This window comes from Dendrobates tinctorius, unplaced genomic scaffold, assembly GCF_039654945.1.
Source record: "Dendrobates tinctorius isolate UK_male_01 unplaced genomic scaffold, ASM3965494v1 ptg000193l, whole genome shotgun sequence".
NCBI classification, from domain to species: domain Eukaryota; kingdom Metazoa; phylum Chordata; class Amphibia; order Anura; family Dendrobatidae; genus Dendrobates; species Dendrobates tinctorius.
The window spans coordinates 244,911-263,748 of record NW_027361860.1 but is presented as its reverse complement, the minus strand read 5'-3'; the positions used below and the strand labels follow the sequence as shown (position 1 = coordinate 263,748).

General features: G+C 43.8%; 2 pseudogenes; one reads left to right on the top strand and one right to left on the bottom strand.

Moving 5' to 3' along the window:
- Positions 1-282: 282 nt before the first annotated feature.
- Positions 283-3,818, top strand: LOC141056016 (bifunctional phosphoribosylaminoimidazole carboxylase/phosphoribosylaminoimidazole succinocarboxamide synthetase pseudogene; annotated as a pseudogene).
- Positions 3,819-4,109: 291 nt separating this feature from the next.
- Positions 4,110-4,891, bottom strand: LOC141056015 (guanine nucleotide-binding protein G(q) subunit alpha-like; annotated as a pseudogene).
- Between the last annotated feature and the right edge of the window lie 13,947 nt (positions 4,892-18,838).

Genomic DNA, 18,838 nt, shown 5'->3' with positions numbered 1-18,838 from the left:
CATTGTTCTGCAGTGCTCCCAGTGGTAAGATTTAGTATTGCAGTATTCAGTGACATGTCATGGATGTCCATAATGGTTGTAATTCCAAGGAGTCTTAGAAAATTTCCACTTCTGATGCAAGATTGTGTGATGCTTTATGCATGGATGAATCAGGACCATAGACTTCTGTCTCAAGATTCAGGTTCTGTTTTTATCATAAATTAAAGCTGTTGGCTGTCCTGCATCTATTACCAATTCTTCATCAACTGCCAAGTTCAGGCTCATTCACACGTCGGTGTTTGGTCAGTATTTTGCATCAGTGTTTGTATGCCAAAGCCAGGAATGGAACTTACCGAGAAAAAAATATAATTGAAAGACTGACTCCTGTTCCTTATTTTGGAGACATTCCTGGTTTTGGCATACAAATACTGATGAAATACTGATGTGTGAAAGAGGCCTTAGTCTGAGTTGACAAGTTGGCATATAATCAAGCAATAAATGGCACTCAGCTTGGTATTATGGTGACAATTTATTCCAGGAGTAGTACACAGTAGTAAAGGTTTTGGTCAGACAAGTGACCTTCAGTGTAATTAACATAGACATAGATGATCATGGACACACATGAGTTGAGACTGGGCAAGAAGCTGCATGAAGGTAAAACTTACTAGCTGTATGAGCTCCTGAATTACCCTGGCTTTGTCCTCATGCAGTCCAAGGATTAGATCACAGCGGGCAATGCAGCCAGGAAGGACCACATTGAGAGGAAAGCATCCATCTCCAACAAGACCACCAGCTGCATATTCAAACTGCTACAAGAATCTGGTATCAGGACAGCATTTGTGACTAAGTGCAACTGGTTCATTGCCACTCTGTGAGATGATCCCTATAGAGTGGGTGTGCAGGAGAATAGCCACCAGTTTATTCCTGAATAGAAATCCTGGGGGTACCAGAAGGATATAAATTTTATCCTCCTAAAGTATAGCTGTTGTGAACTCATTTTATGGTTTACCTCTTGCTTCTGGTGAGGGTGGTGGAGCTGGCTGTGTTGACAGAGGAGTCGTGAGTTCTCCATCCGGGCTCCCTCTAGTGGTGACCGTAGGTAATGAAGCTGATCTAAATGGCAGAGACCTGCCACCTGAGGAGGAGGACTGTGATTGGGTATCATTTGTCTGATTGGATATAAGTCAGCCGACACCCTAATTTTGTGCTGGTGATTTTTTTCCTGCCCTGAGGTTCTGGTTTCCAGTTCTGTTCCTGCCTTCTCAAGCTAAGTGTGCTCTGCTATTTTTTCACATGAGATTTGGTCTGGTTTACTCAGTTTTTGTGGTCATCCAGTCCCTGCTGGTGCTGTGCTGAATTTCTATTCTTATGTCTGTTTATGCAAGTTTGCTTTTTGTCCCTGATCAGATTGGTCTTTTGCTCTGTCATCAGAATATACCAGAGTGCTGATATAGGGAATTGAAGTTTAGCGACTTCAGGGTTTTTGATATCAGAAAGTGTTGGACATTTTTTGGCAGGGTTTTGTGCGTGATTGCAGACAGCATCTTTCCTTTCCTGTCCTTTCTAGTTAGTGTGGGCCCCATCATTTGCTCAGCCTATTTTTCTATCTGTGTTTGTGTTTTCATCTTGTCTCACTGACAATACATGTTTGGTGGCTGTCTATTGCTTTGGGGTCTGCTCTGGGGCAGTTTAGATTTCTGTTGGCAGTTCATTTTTCCCTTCACCAGTGAGGTCTGATGAACTCCCTCTTCTGGCGTAGGAAGGTAGTGAGGCTGATTACCAAACAGCTGAGCAGGTAGATGATGACTGGGTCACAGGAACTGATGACTGGATATAAGGCAGCCGACACCCTGCTGCCTGGCTGGTGGTTTTCCTGCTGGATTCTTGGAGACCAGTCTGATTTCTGCTTCTCAAAGCTAAGTTTTGCTCTGCCTTTTGCACACTTTAGTTCTGGTTTTGATTGCCTTGTTTTTTGGAGTTCAGCGATTCCCGGCCAAGGGTGAGCTGAAATCCATTTGTCTCTGATCTGTTGATCTCTGGCTCGGTCTTCAGAATATACCTGAGTGCTGATCTAGTCTTTTTTTGTAGCCTAGCGACTTCAGGGCCTGTTTTTCCTATCAGTCTGTTGGTACATTTTTGGATAGGGTTTTTTGTGGATTGCAGACAGCAGCTTATCTATCCTGTCCTATTTAGTTAGCTTGGGCCCCATCATTTGCTCAACCTATCTTTCTATCTGTGTTAGTGTTTTTCATCTTGCTTCACTGTCATTATATGTTGGGGGCTGCCTATTGCTTTGGATTCTGCTCTGGGGCAGTTTAGATTTCCCCTTTCTGTCTTTAGGCTAATTTAGTTCTCCGGCTGTGATCGAGGGGTCTAGGGCACCGTAGGAACCCCCCACGGCTACTGCTAGTTGTTGTGGATAGGTTCAGGGGTCTGCAATTCGATAGCTGCCAACTTCACTGGTTTTCTGGATATAGCTATTTTTGTTTTTTCCTCCTTCAGTGACTCATCCATAACAGATTTCCCCTTTTCTTGCTTTAGGCTTATTTAGTTCTCCGGCTGTGACGAGGTGTCTAGGATCATCGTAGGTACGCTCCACGGCTACTGCTAGTTGTGTGGATAGGATCAGGGGTCTGCAATCCGCTTAGTTACAACCTCTCTGGTTTTCTGTGGCTTAGCTTGTTTTTGTTTTTTCCTCCTCGGTGACTCATTCATAACATATAGCTGTCTTTCAAGGATGATGCCAATAATGACACTCAATGCTCTGAAGATCAGTTGTGATGGGCCAGGCAGAGGTGGACATCATGAACCATTCCACAGTGGACATCTTTGAAATTCTGGAAAAAACATGGTCAGCACAAGGCTGCACCCGAGTGAATATGAAGATTGAGTTTGGTGTGGATGTGACCAAAAAAGAAATGGTCTTTGCTGATGTGATTGATAATGACTCATGGCATCTATGGCCCTCAGGTGATCAGACCCAGCAGAAGGGTTAACAGACTTACCATGAAAAGTCAAAAGAAACTGAGTGGGTTGCAGACAAAGTGGAGTTACTGGTGACCTAGTCATAGCCAAGAATGGATTGTTGTTGATGGGGTAATTTTCTGACCTAGTCTTCTGTGAAAAGATTAAGCAATCTGTGCAAATTATGGCATCCCATGTGAACTGAGGGAGATATCTGATCCCAAAGGACCTGATGAGACTGCCTGTTTGTGTTGGTCTCTCCAGGCATGTGATGTGACTGTCACACAGCCACAACACATGCAGCTGCGGCACCTAACCGCTGTTAGGAGTGCTTCAGGTTTCCGATGCAGATATTTGGAAACCGCTAATGGTATTCGGATAAGCCCTAGTGATGGGCGAGCACTAAAAAGCTCGGGTGCTCATTGGTTGTGTCCTGCAAATTGGAATACCCGATAAACCTGTGTAATGAGCTCAATGGAACTCTATGGAAAAATGGGAAAAGTAAGCACTTGTGCCACGACCTCCCACCCCAACCCCCCTCGACACTTGGGGTTTTGCCGTGATCCAGCAAATGCGGTACTTGTAGCAACTGAAAAAAAAGCTGCTAGGTAATGAATGAGGCCGGATCTATGTGTATGCCCATATAGCGCTATCAAAGATACTTCCAGCAATATTTTTACACGTTCAGTCTATTCATCTGAAATTGGTTTGCATACATATTCAAATGAGTAGATCTGTTGCTCCAGCTCTATACCCGCTCGGTGCCACCTCTTCCTGATCAACTTGCAGCTCTTTTTTCCAGAATGAAACACATCATAGAGGCTGTCAGTGAAGCAAAAGCAGGTAGCACTCTGCGGGAAATAGAGCTGGAGTGATAGAAGGTTAAGATCCACCACAGTCGTTAGGCATAATTTATATATCAAATGAAATGCTGATTACTGAATAAAGGGAGAAAGGGGCCGACCATATAAAGGTGTTAACTGAATTTGTCTTTAAAAGAGCTACATGCACATATATAAGGCTTGGAGGGGTTAAATCCTGCAGACTGCCTTTAAATAAATACATTGGAACATAGTGTATAAGTATGGTAAAATAGCAGTCCTTATTCCATGAAGCGCTACAACTCCTTCAGTCAACTGATCAATGCTGATGTCAATATTGATAGCCTATTGTAAGGATAGGATGAGTGAAGAATTCTGAAACCACGGATATGTGATGATCATCCTAAATGGTGCTTGGCGCTCTTCCATCCGGTTCTCATTATCAGACTCCATGAGCATCTGATCATATACACTAAGAGCTACAAGGAACATTATGGAGGTGTATCCACTTCTTCCTTCTCATTGCTGCCCTCCTACGTCCACCATTCTGAAGATGACACTTTGTAAATCAAATGGATATTCGATTCCTGTTGTGGGCACTCTGACTCGGCGCACAAGTTGTTAAAGTTAGATATCCATGATCTGTAATACGGTCCAGGTCATTTGGATAATTATTTGTGGAATCAGACAGTTGATATTCCCGTCTCCTATCATAGCATTCTTGTATGCCAGGGTCATTCCATAAATATTTCACTGCATCATGGATCTCAGATGAGCACACCTTCTCAATATCAACTTCCCAAAATAACAGTGCATGGCCCTTGTTGTGTTGATACCTGCATGGAATTTTAAGGGTCTCCATTGCCCAAATCATAGCTTGCAGTGAATATGTTCTGGTACACAAGCTTAGTGAAGCGACTCTTATCTTCATCAGAGTAGCCAGATCCATGGATAATCCTTATCTGCTCCCGGCGGGTGTCCCTCTTGTCTTGGCGGAGCTGCCTGTCTCGTCGCTGATCCTCCGAGCTTCCTTGGCCTCCTCGCTGAGGCAGCACACCATGATGGACTCCAGAGTCATGTCTGCTAACTGCTGGTGGTGCTGGAAAGAGAGAGCACCCCACCCTGCAAGTCACAGACCTGCTTCTCCTTGTAAGAAGGGGGGGATTGCTATGCAGATTGGGGGGAGGCAGACTGATGAGACAGGAGATCCCTTTAAATAAATACAATGGAACATGTATTGGTATGGTCAAATAGTCCTTATTCCATGCAACTCTACAACACCTTCAGTCAGCTGATCAGTGCTGATGTCAATTTTGATTGCCTATTGTAAGGATAGGATATCAATATTAAATCCTCAAATCAATTAAACAGATGTTTACTGCATATGATGTCCACAGAGCTAATATACAATGCTGCCAGCAAAAATATTCTTGTATAGCTATTACGGTAGCACAGTGGCTCTGTGGCTAGCACTGTAACGGTGGCTTAGTGCCTACCACTGTATATAGTGGCTCAGTGATCAGCGCAACAGCTTTGTAGGATTGGGGTTCAAATCCCACAGAGGATGATACTTGTGCAGAGATTGTTCTCTCAGTGTTTGGAATGTGATAGGAAACCCACACAAAGACCTCCTAATAGGATATTTAGATTTTGTGCCCCAATGGGGACAGTGTTGATGTATTTAAAGCGTGTGGAGTAAAAAGGAACCGGTCACCTCGTTTTGCCACTATAAGCTGTGGCCACTGCCTTTCGGCACTGTAGGGATTTGACTCGCTCAGGAGCCACAGGAGTCAATCAGGAGGCAATCTCCTTTAAAAGTTCATAGGGTTTATTGCTCCATAAACCAGCACATAACATAAGGAATAGCCTTTAGCTCAGGCGATAGCAAGTATAAGTGTCCATTGCTCCAGGCTCAGTCCTGGAGCCTCAGCAAACACAGGAGGCTTATCCCTCCTCGCATACAGCCAATATACCCAGGCCTCACCGGGTCAGCAGCCTCAGCATGTGGTCTTTAGGAAGGTAGCACACCTTCCTCCACCTAGGCCTGCCAGGACCTTCCACATGGCTCAATCAGATCTATGCTCTCTCCAATGTGACCTACTATGGTTATCTTATATGTTTCGTAGCCCCGCCCAGTGGGTCACATGGCTATGACCTCATCACAGGTCCTAGCCACGCCCAGTGGGTCACATGGCTGTGACCTCATCACAGGTCCTTCAAGCATTCATGCACATATACTTTATTGTGACACTCTTAAACACACCCCTGGGTGGGTTTGTAGATTGATCCAGCCCATCTCATCAATCATTCATCTGAAGGCTTCTCTGACACCGTGGAATGACACATCAGCTCTGCTGATCAGCACATAAGCAAGCCTTCATCTCAAGGCCACCCATCTTGAGATACATAGCGATCCTTAAGCATCCTATGCCCATTAACACAATGGATATGACTGTAAGCCCGTCCTAGGACACCCACGCAGTGCACCCTAGCGGACACAGTGGTCATTACACCGCAGTGCTTATCTACAGCATTCTAGAATGCTGTAGATAAACCCCTGATCCGACCTGCAAGATAAGAAAAACATGTTTTATTATACTCACCCGTTGGCGGTCTGGTCTGATGGGTGCAGAGGTCTGGCACCTCACATCTTCATGAGATGTCCTCTTACTTGATTTGTTGTGCTCCTGCGCAGGTGTACTGATCTGCACTGTTGAGGGCAGAGTAAGAAGAGCCCAAAGGAGGTTACCTTCACTGCTCCTTATCCAGAACCACTTGGCCAGATAGCAGGTTTACCAGGGGGAAGACTTTCTGCCCTGGACATACTGGACCATGGAACTGCTATGGTCAGACATGAACAGGAAGGGGGAGTGGACCGGAAGGTGTGCAGGCAGAGGGCATGAAAGCAGAGCGTGCCAGAGGGAAAGCAGCCTGCAACACCATACTCCCAGAGAGAGGACTCCCCGTCAGAGCACAGAGGCTGAGAGAAGAGCAATGGTGAGAGCTGTAGTTGAGTATGTGGACTCTGGAGCCTTCATGACCAGAGGAGACATTGCCCCTGACAGTGCAGAGACAGTGTCCTGAGCGTGTAGCCCTGGTGACTGCAGTGGCAAGCTGCTCCTCCCTGCATGGAGAATTTAACCCCTATTAAAAGGCCCTTTAACCATTGGTCTGTCTCTGATCCGTGGTGACATCAGTACCTGCACATTATTAGTCCTGCAGTGCGCAGGTGCTTGGCCCCTCTGACTTTTCCCAGCTCCTGTGCAGTGCAGTACAGTACTTTGCTCTGCCCTCAACAGGGCAGATCAGTACACCAGCACAAGAGCGCAGCACAAAGCAAGGAAGATAACGACATCGCATGAAGATGGGAGGCGCTGGACCTAGACCTGCAACACCCATCAGACTGGACTGCCCCCGGGTGAGTATAATATAACTTGTTCTTTGTATCTGCAGCTTTACAGAATGCTGTAGATAAGCCCCTAAAGGCAGTGGACGCATCTTATAGCGACAAAACGAGGTGACAGGTTCCCTTTTTGTTAAGAATATTATTTATTCATTGGTATTATTACGTCACAATACCAGGATCTGAGGATCTTCTGTTTCGAGGTCAAGAGCTCTCTGATGTGATGTTGCTGCCTGTCTCGCTGTCTTCCTCTTTTGACACTGCAGTGTTGTGGACCAAATATTGACTGGTTAACAACAAGTATGGTGTCTATGTACTAACTGAACTATAAACTCTCCCCATAACATGTCCAGCAGACATTGTAGGATTACTATATTGATTTTATTATTCTATTACTGCTCAGTCTCTGACTAAGGCCTTATTCAAACATCAATGTTTAAACACATATTGAAAAAATGGTATCTGTGTCATTGGTGTATGGTCAGTGTCAGAATTTACAATAAGGATATATGCACACGTTGTGGATTTTCCCAGCAAAGAGCAAACAGATGAACGGCATACTAGGGGGCACAAATCACCACATTACCAGACGGAGCTATTTATCTGAAGTACTGCGGCATATAATTCAGTCAAAAAACGGAGGTGCTTGCATGAAAAAACATGAATATTTCAATGTGAAGCGAAAAAAGAAATATGCAGCACTCAGATATAGCTGAAAAACTGTGCGTCTTTATTTCACATAAATTCCATCAAATGTGTGGACATGCAGGATGTATGAGGAAAGCTAGGGGAGGGAGGTGCCGGACAACGGCCGTTCCGCGATTACTCGCTTCTATAGGTCCAGGTGAGGGGATTAGCTAAAGGTCATTCCCTTTATAGGATCACAGACCTTACTAATTATCATACTTAAGTTGTGAAACAAACATTTACAAAAAAATAGTTATACGATATACAAAGTGCAAGATACTAGTTAAGAATATCGATTTACAAGATAATCTATATTTTTACAATATCATAGGAAGATTATAATCTAAATAACTTTACATGCAATTTTTTATATAACATTTTATAAAAATACTGATAGATCGATCCGGTCATTTAGTCCCAAAGGACCTTGTGCGTTCGCTTTCAGGATCCATTTTGCTTCTTGTTGCATTAAAGCTTTGTCATGGTTGCCTCCTTGAGGTGGAAAATTGACCTTTTCAATCCCTGCAAAACTCAAAATTTCTGGGTTAGCTTTATGCACATCTTGAATATGCTTAATTAATCGCAGTGAGCCCTTTCCTGATGTAATAGATCTATAGTGTTCACCAAAACGTATCGGAAGTGGTCTTATTAGTTTTGACACATAATGCCTTTAAATTTCTGGATAAGTGGTATATACAAAGGGTGGGCACAGCAATGGGCACGCCAGTCTCTTTTGTTTATGCAAATTCATTTCTAGCATGATTTGAAGAGTTTTATATAAAAACAGCCCTAAATCCATGCTTAAAACATTTACAAGCATATTTTCGCTTTGTGGATGATATTTTTATTATCGGGGGGGGGGGGGGTTCTCAGGAAGAATTTGTAGATTTTGTAAAATACCTGAACAATGTGAACAGTGACAACATGCGCTTCACATTTTCATTTGGGGGAAACAATAGATTTTCTTGATGTCAAATTTAAAATAAAAAATGGTTCTTTAAAAACAGAAGTGTTTAGAAAAGAAACCGCAACAAATAATTACATTATAAGAGCGCTCATCCATTACACACTAAAAAGGGACTTCCATATAGTCAAATGCTAAGAGTAAGAAAACTGAATAAATGATGAAACCATTTTTAATGAACAAATTTCTGAGCTGAAACAACTTTTTTTGCAAAGGGGATATCCTATGACTTTATTAAATGAAGCATATGAAAGGGTAAAAAAATTCTCACATGGATTTATTAAAGGAAAGGACTAAAAAATTAAATAGCGTAGTCAAACCTACAAAAAAATTAAATTTTTGTTTCAAACATAGTGCAATGGATAGAGCAATACAAGCAGCAGTGAGAAAACACTGGCATCTCATTGATGCAGAAAAAACCTTACACACAGATGGTAAATTAGTTCCTCAATTTGCATACAAAAGGGCACATAATATAGGTGATTTATTAGTACAGCATAGACTTCGTCCCCCTCAAAAAAATTGGCTACGAGATTTATCAATAAAAGGAAATTATAAATGTGGTCACTGCAAATACTGTCATCTTCATCTGACAGGGAATTCTATACATTTTGGCTCTATTGAATATAAGTACAAAACTACATTTCTTGTCAAACTAAATTCGTGGTTTATAATATTTTTTGTCCATGTGGTTATTTTTATATTGGAAAAACTATAAGACCACTTAAGATACGTTTTGGTTAACACTATAGATCTATTACATCAGGAAAGGGCTCACTGCGATTAATTAAGCATATTCAAGATGTGCATAAAGCTAACCCAGAAATTTTGCGTTTTGCAGGGATTGAAAAGGTTAATTTTCCACCTCAAGGAGGCAACCATGACAAAGCTTTATTGCAACAAGAAGCAAAATGGATCCTGAAAGCGAATGCACAAGGTCCTTTGGGACTAAATGACCGGATCGATCTATCAGTATTTTTATAAAAAATGTTATATAAAAAATTGCATGTAAAGTTATTTAGATTATAATCTTCCTATGATATTGTAAAGAGATTATCTTGTAAATCGATATGGAAAGAGTTATTCATTACTAGCATCTTGCACTCTGTATATTGTATAACTATATATTTTTTTTGTAAATGTTTGTTTCACAACTTGTTATGTATGTTAGTAAGGTCTGTGATCCTATAAAGGTAATGACCTTTAGCTAATCCCCTCACCTGGACCCGTAGAAGCGAGTAATCGCGAAACGGCCGTTGTCTGGCACCTCCCTCCCCTAGCATTCCTCTAACGTCCTGCATGTCCACAAATCTATTGATGGAATTTATGTGAAATAAAGACGCACAGTTTTTCAGCTATATCGGTGAGTGCTGCATATTTCTTCAGTTTTCGCTACACGTTGTGGATTTGCCTGGGGATGGCACATGCTCAGATTCAGATCTAGTCTCCTGAGATCTCGGGACAAGTTCTAAATTTGAGCATGCACCGCCCCAGTGGCCATTATCCCGGAGGCCACCGCACTGCTCCAGTGGAGCTGTGGGGGCCTCCGGGCTCTGACAAAATGCCAGAGAAGCCCCCTTTGCTGCAGAGCCACCACCCTAGCAGAGAGCTGCACAGAGCACCGCTGCCATAATGAGGTAATAGGGATACTTTACTTGCACCATCCCAGTGAGGCGCCCCCTCACCTGGTCATCAGGACCACTCCCTCCCCCCTATCTTCCCCCCCACCACCATCACCATACACAATGACCGCATATTGCTCCGCACCTGCCCTATAAGATGACACCCGGCATACAAGATGACCCCTAGCTTTTAAGATTATCAGGGGTTAAAAAAATCATCTTGTACACCAGAAAATATGGTATAATGTCCAGGGAGATCTCTAATATATGATGTCCAGGGACAGGTGATCTATAATATATAATGCTCAGGTAGTAGATCTATAATAAACAATGTACAGTCCAGGCAAATCTATAATATATAATGTCCAGCTAAGACCAGAGGCAGAGATGTATTACAACACTCCCACCCCACTCACTCTATCTGGGACTGGGAGCAAACATTGCCAGTGCTGCTGCTGCTGCTACCATTCACTCTCTGGGACCATCTGGGAGCAAACATTGCAGCTGCTGTGTGTGCTCCAGCCTCCAGGCAGAAACTAGGCTGAGGAGTCTGAGGGAAGTGGTGAGTCTGACAGAGCCATGCAGCAAGCAGTGTGTAGGAGCCAGATCATGTTTCCTTACCGATACTGCTCTGCCACTGAGAGGGCCAGGCCAGCAATGTATGACCGTTTCCCAGCCAGGTTGAGAGAGAGCCGAGTGCTGCTGTTCCACCTCAGCCCCACGCACCACATGGACTGGTAGACTAGTGGTAGCAGGGTAACTTGGTTAACACAGTCAGTAACCTTCTGGGCCGGCATGGAGTTAGGCTGTGACTGAGCAAGGGCGACTCTGCTGCCCCTTATCTTCAGGGATGATCATGCACTGCTGGACTTAAAAAAACACAGGTGCCGCCCCACCCCCCCACATCCTACCGCCCTAGGCATGTGCCCTCAAGTGCCTAATGGTAAATATGGCCCTGCTTCCAGCAGCACGATAATGTTCTGGGATGTAGAAATAGACGATGCCTTCTGTCCTTCAGAGTACGTTGATTTCTTCTCAAGCCAGTCTTATCTGTTATAGAAAGAACAAAAGTAAGCAATAAGCAAATCAAATAAGGCAGAACTAGATGTTTATCAACAGTTCATGAGTTAAAAAAAAAAAACCTTGCCATCAAGTTTTTAGTAACAGAAGGATTGGAAATATGTTTTAACATCAGCACTGCCTGGAGGTAATAAAATGCTTGCATCCTTTCCTTATCTTCCAGTGCGATACCAGATTCCACACATGTAAAAATACTCCAAACATGGGGTCTTGCCACCCTCGGCACATGGTGGCAATCAAAAGGGGTCCTGTGCACTGTATTCAACCTGCGTAAAAGGAAAAAATACTAGTAAAGTATACATTTTCTAAAACCACAACATCAAAAATTCAACAATCTGCAGTGTAAAACTGAGTGATACTAGCCCCTTTTTACATTCATTGTCAAACTCCTGGTTGATCTCCCAATAAATGTCTTTAATTCCTTCTATAAATGCCTCCGCATCCTGTTTTAGGCCTTCAGAAAGGTTACCGTGTATACTCGTCTATAAGCCGACCCCTCTAATTGTGCCACAAAAACTGGGAAAACTTATTGACTCGTGTATAAGCCTAGGGTTAAATAGTGGTCCAAGAAGATAACCCCCCCATATGCTGCTGCACAAGGGTTACTGCTGTCCCATAAATACCCCCCATATGCTGCTGCACAAGGGTTAATGCTGCCCCAAAAATGCCCCCATATGCTGCTGCACAAGGATTAATACTGCCCCATAAATACCCCCCACATGCTGCTGCAATTTAAAAAAAGGACATACTCACCTCTCCATCGCTGGGGGCCAGGTGCCGGTGTCCTGACCCCCCAGCACCAGTGATATTTACCTGTTCCTGTTCTATTGCCATCTACCACTCTGTCTCCCAGCTCTCTGCAGTGAAAGCAGAGGGCGCACACTGACTACATCATCGCGCCCTCTGCCGTCAAAGCAGGAGGACCCAGAGACAGTGATGCATGGCTTGGAAAGGTGAGAGGTGAATATTACTCTGCCCCGTCATACCTCTCCTGGCTCTTCTCTGCAGCCCCTGCTTCTCCTCTGCTGTCTGCTTCCTGCATTCAGATGGTCACATGGTAGCGCTAATTAAATATGCGCATATTCATGAGTTTAATGAGCGTTACAATATGACTGCTGAATGTGGAAGAAGCCGAGAAGTGCCAGGAGAGGCAAGTGATCTGACACCCCCGGTATATGACTCGCATATAAGCAGAGAGGGGTCTTTCAGCCCAAAAAATAAGCTGAAAATCTGCTTATACACGAGTATAAACGGTATCTGGAACTTGAGGAATTGCTGAATATGATTAGTCTCTCTTAAAGTGCTGTTTGATGTCTTAATCTTAGAATACCTCATAAAACCTTGTGTTCTCCAGGTCTTTCAGAAATTCCATAGAGATGTCCTCTGGGTTTATAAAGTAAAGATAATGAGAAACTTTTTTTCCATTTAAAATTGCAAGTATACATATGATTTAAAGATGTTCCTTTAGACTGGATTGCAACTATCATCCTGGAATCAACATCCAACTCAAGTAAAACCAAAAAGGTCTCTAAGATTTGTTCTTTTCTAATAGTAGCATTAAAAATTGGAGCTGTGCAGTATGATTCCAGTATAGCAATATTACATCCGCAGAAGCAGCACTCCTCCACTATCCCAGGCCGGGATCTGCTGCAGACAGAACCAGGTTTACTGACATGGAATCCCCAGTTACCGCAGATGAATTGCAGCATGTCCACCAATTCCGAGCCATAGAGTATCTCCCGGGAGCGAGACCTCGTGCACTGAGTGTTAGCGATTCCCACGTAGAGCGCAAACGCCAGAGACAAAGGATCACCTGATTAAGACATGCAGTGGATACTGTGTTTGGAGGCACGTCCTGCCCCATCTACTGGCTGACATAAGGCTGTGGGACGGATCTCCCCAGTAAACATCATGCGTGCATATGATGCCTCATCTACTGGCCTCTATAAGCATACTACAACAGGCATTGGGACAAATAACCCCAATTAAGAGCACATGAATATTCACAATAGGTTTAATACCTATTACCACGTATTTGGTACAGTACGTAACTGAAGGTCAAAATTTGACCGAAGTGTCTTTTTACGTACTACAATGAATATTCTTCTGAATATCCTAAAGTTGAGTGCTAGGTTTATAACTTAGAACCAGGCTTACTGACATGGAAGCCCTGGTTACCGCAGATGAATTGCAGCATGTCCACCAATTCCAAGCCACAGAGCATCTCCTGGGAGCGAGACCTCGTGCACTGAGCGTTGGCGACTCCCATGTAGAGCGTAAACACCAGAGACAAAGTATCACCTGATTGATAGTGAGCGGTGCTGCCATCTTTCTCGTCAGCATTGGCCTTTATTTTTTTGCAGTCTTGGAGATACATGACTGTCAGTGCCAGATATTGACTGTCTAAATGCATGCAAATGTATTAAAAGCTCCCTGGGCTGCTGACAGCACTTTGCACTGTGGGATCTCTCAGGCCATGTAACAGCCAGTTCTGATGTTTAAAGAGAATATGCAGGGCAGGAACCATATTTTTTGTTCTCTAAGCTGCACTTTTTTTCCTCCAAATGTGGGAGGAATATGGGGGGGGTTTCAAGGGAGGCAGGAGCTCCAGTGTGGGAGTTGAATCAAAATGAATATTCACTGCTCACTATGCCTTTATGGGTGAGGGGAGCAGAGAATATTCATTTTTAACTTGACGCCAGAGCATCTGCCTCTCTTGTTTGTCAACTTTGGACACCTGGTCACGTTGGAGTTGAAGGGGAGTGTACCAGTGGTGAGAAGCAAACCACATTGACCATATTTTTTGCTACAATTTTTTTTTTTTCCCCTTCTCTAAAACCTATAAGCGTCTTATGGTCCAGTGCACCTTTTAGTGCAGAAAGCTCGGTATTTTAGATACATTGAACCTAAAGGAATATCATATTTACCATCTTCCTTATGCTTGATTTTTGACAGTCATTTCTTAAATACTTTGAAGCTTTCCATCACTGGGGAGTCCAGGTCATGCATCTTGTAACTGCTAGCCTTGGCCAGATTCTTCCGGAGGGTGGAGCTCCTCCTGAAATGGACAACAAAATGTTATTACACTACCACCAGAAGGTATAGCAAAATCCAATTATGAGCATTAAGTAGTGACGCCAACGTCCTTGTCACATGAGATGGCCTGTATTTTGCGGCTGCATAGTAATCCGCAAAATAGCGGCATCATAAGGCTGCACAGTAAGATTTCCGGGCGGATGGCCAAGGAATACCGTGTGATGATTCGGAGGTAAATGACAATACAAAGAGGACTGCAGACAGCAAAACTTTTAAGACAAGTATACATAGTGTATAGATGGTGTCTGGGGCCAGAACACCAATCTTTTATCCACACTTCCAATAGTAGTTCGGGTTCTAGGCCCCAGCCACATGATATTCTGAATGAACCCTGAACTTGTAAGTCGGTCTTCACTCATCCCTAGAGTTCAGACTTTTAAAGGAAAAAATACACTTCCCAGCTTTTTCATCCTCAGACACGTGTACTTCATCAGAAGATTGCCTAAGAATATACCAAACTATTTTTAATTTGTATTAAAATATAAATCTACTTATCAAACAGACTTATATTGTATATGCTGGATAAATTGACATGGCACATTCCAGAGGTTATTCAATGACCTCTGGAATGTGCCAACTGCAGTGCATGAACAGTGGGGAAAAAGTATTTAGTCAGCCACCAATTGTGCAAGTTCTCCCACTTAAAAAGGTGAGGCCTGTAATTGGACATCATAGGTAGACCACAACTATGAGAGTCAAAATGAGAAAACAAATCCAGAAAGTCACCTTGTCTGATTTGGTAAGATTTATTTAGCAATTTATGGTGGATAATAAGTATTTGGTCATTAACAAAAGTTAATTTCAATACAGTGCCTTGCGAAAGGATACGGCCCCCTGAAACATTTCAACCTTTTCCCACATGTCATACTTCGAACATAAAGACACCAAATGGAGATTTTTGGTGAATCAAAAAGTTGAGCACAATTGTGAAGTTGAATGAAATTTATTGATTGTGGGAAGTCAAACTGAAAAGTGGGGCGTGCAATATTATTCGGCCCCTTTAACTTAATACTTTTTTGTGCCACCTTTTGCTGCGATTACAGCTGCAAGTCTCTTGGCGTATGTCTCTCTGAGTTTTGTACATTGGGAGACAGGAAATTCTTCGTTGGCAAACAGCTTGAGCTCAGTGAGGTTTGATGGAGATCGTTTGTGAACAGCAGTTTTCAGCTCTTTCCACAGATTCTCAATTGGGTTCAGATCTGGACTTTGACTTGGCCATTCTAACACCTGGATACGTCTATTTGTGAACCATTCCATTGTAAATTTTGCTTAGCTTGGGATCATTGTCTTGTTGGAAGTCCAATCTCTGTCCCAGTCTCAGGTCTTTTGCAGACTCCAACAGGCTTTCTTCAAGAATGGTCCTGTATTTGGCTCGATCCATCTTCCCATCAATTTTGACATCTTCCCTGTCCCTGCAGAAGAAAAGCAGGCCCAAACCATGATGCTGATACCACCTTGTTTGACAGTGGGGATGGTGTGCTCAAGGTGATGAGATGTGTTGCCATTAAGCCAAACATATCATTTGGCTTTGTTGCCAAAGTTCGATTTTTGGTTTCATCTGACCAGAGCACCTTCTTCCACATGTTTGGTGTCTCCCAGGTGGCTTGTGCAAACTTTAAATGACACTTTTTATGGATATCTTTAAGAACTGGCTTTCTTCTTGCCACTCTTCCATAAAGGCCAGATTTGTGCAGTGTACGACTGATTGTTGTCCTATGGACACAGTCCCACCTCAGCTGTAGATCTCTGCAGTTCATCCAGAGTGATCATGGGCCTCTTGGCTGCATCTCTGATCAGTCTTCTCCTTGTTTGAGATGAAAGTTTAGAGGGATGGCCAGGTCTTTGTAGATTTGCAGTGGTATGATACTTCCATTTCTATATGACCGCTTGCACAGTTCACCTTGGGATGTTTAAAGTTTTGGAAATCATTTTGTATCCAAATCGAGCTTTAAATTTCTCAACAGAATCACAGACCTGCCTGTTGTGTTCCTGGGTCTTCATGATGCTCTTTGTGCTTTAAACAGAACCCTGAGACTATCACAGAGCAGGAGCGTTTATATGGAGACTTGATTACACACAGGTGGATTATATTTATCATTAGTCAATTAGGACAACATTGGATCATTCAGAGATCCACAATGAACTTCTGGAATGAGTTTGCTGCACTGAAAGTAAAGGGGCTGTAAGGTAGCGCTGTCATTCGGGTAGGGGATACTCGCTTGGAAGCCAAATCACGTCCGGCACGGGCTTTGCAAAAAAGAAGTCGTCAATGTGGTTTATTCAGGCATCATAAACCATGACTAGCAACATAAAGTTCATACAATCAGCATAGCGTCCATGACAGAGCTTCACTTTGTTTATCCTGTAGTCATACAGGTTGTGCAATGTCCCGCACACAGGCTCTCGAGCCTGTTATATCCCCTGTCAAGGTTACCTTCTCATAGCTGCTTCATACTCCATACTTCAGATGTCCATTCTCTCCAGGGAACTGTCAGACACTTGCAGCCATTGCTCACAGCATTGACGTGCTGTCAGGCAGTAAGCCCCATCTCCCAGCAAGACCTTCCACAACGGACCAACCGGGTCCAACCATTCACTCATGACCTACCCTGGTCACCTTATAGGGTCCGTAGCCACGCCCACCGGGTCACATGGCTATGACCTCATCACTAGGGATGAGCTTTCCGATCTTGAAATATCGGAAATCGGCCCGATATTTGCGATATCGGAATTCCCGATTCCGATATTTTAAAATCTGATATCCCATAATCCTTCAGCCTCTGAGCACTCCGTGGAGCCAATCAGGAGCTGAAGAATTGCTGACAACATTGTGTAACTCCCCTAAGCTTGTTAGGAGGCGTCCAAACTTGCTAGCTAGGGGTTGTGCTGCGATTGGCTGGCTGGATGGTGTGATCAGGCAGTATAAAAGGCTGCGCCTGCCATTTTAGCCTCACTCTACTGTGAAAGCAGATAGGGATTGCTGTTGGAGATAGGGAGAGATCTCGGCTCTAATAGCGATATAAATTGTTTTTCAGCGACTGTAGCAGCCCCTGTGTGTTACAGAAGCAGTCTTGTTCCTCACTGACCCCGCTCAGTTTCATTTTTTGTGCTGTGCAGGCTCTCTGTGAGGTGCTTGGTGAGACAGTGCAGTGCAGCTGCTGCAGCACTGTGTGTGTGTGTGTGTGTGTGTGTGTGTGTGTGTGTGTGTGTGTATCTCACTGCCTTTTCACAGCCTTTTTCTTTTCATCCCTTAAATCCCCTTCCCCTATTTTTTCCTAAAATTGTAGCTTCAGCATCCAGTACATTTTGGTGAACGCTATATAGGGATTTTTCAGTGAGTGGTTTCCCCCCCTCCCTGAACCCCCCCCCCCCCCCAATCACTTACCCCCATTTATCCCTCAATTTTCCTGGTGCTCGGGTGCGCTTTGCACAGTTTAGTCATCTCCACTGCGCAAACGTCCAGTGTGCTTTTTTTTGGGGAGTGCTGCACCCACTAGGTCAGTCTTTGTAGTCACATCAGACTCCAGGACCCCTAGAGTGGCCTGTTCTATCGCGCACCCCCAAATTTTTCACCAGTAAATTCACTCAGTGCCCCTATAAGTGTTACTTTACCTCACAGCATCTATTGAGGTTAAAGTTAAACAATATATAGGGGTTGTACTGTGAGGGCCCAAACAACCGCACCTTGCCCAGTCTCTACACCACAAACACATGTTACTCTTTATGTAGGCCACACTAGATTCAAATAGTGTAGCAGACACACCATCATACAGTGCCATTAGTGTTTCTTATACCTGTTTGTAGTCCTACAGGAATAAGCACACTAATCCCTAATTACTTTCTTGCCACTCTGAATCCATCGATAGAGATGAAGAAGGCAGGGAGTAAGGGACATCACCGCAGCAGCTGCGGAAGGGCTGCATCAGCAGCTAGACATAGTGCATATCCAGAGCAAGCAGCAGGCCCAAGTCTCTCAGCATCTACTTTCATCCGGCAGCAGTCATTTATGCGCAGCTTGTTTGGAGCGCAGGGCCATAGACTGATAAGAGGATCAAGTAGAAACCGTTGTTGGTTGGATGGCAGCTGAGGCATCCACCTCAATGAGTGCAGCATCCTCCCAGGACCTCTCCACCACATCGGGTCAGGTCACTGAAGAGCAGCACCCATCTGCTTCACCACCCACTAAATTGCCCAGACATTCAGAGGGCCAGGAGCCAACCTT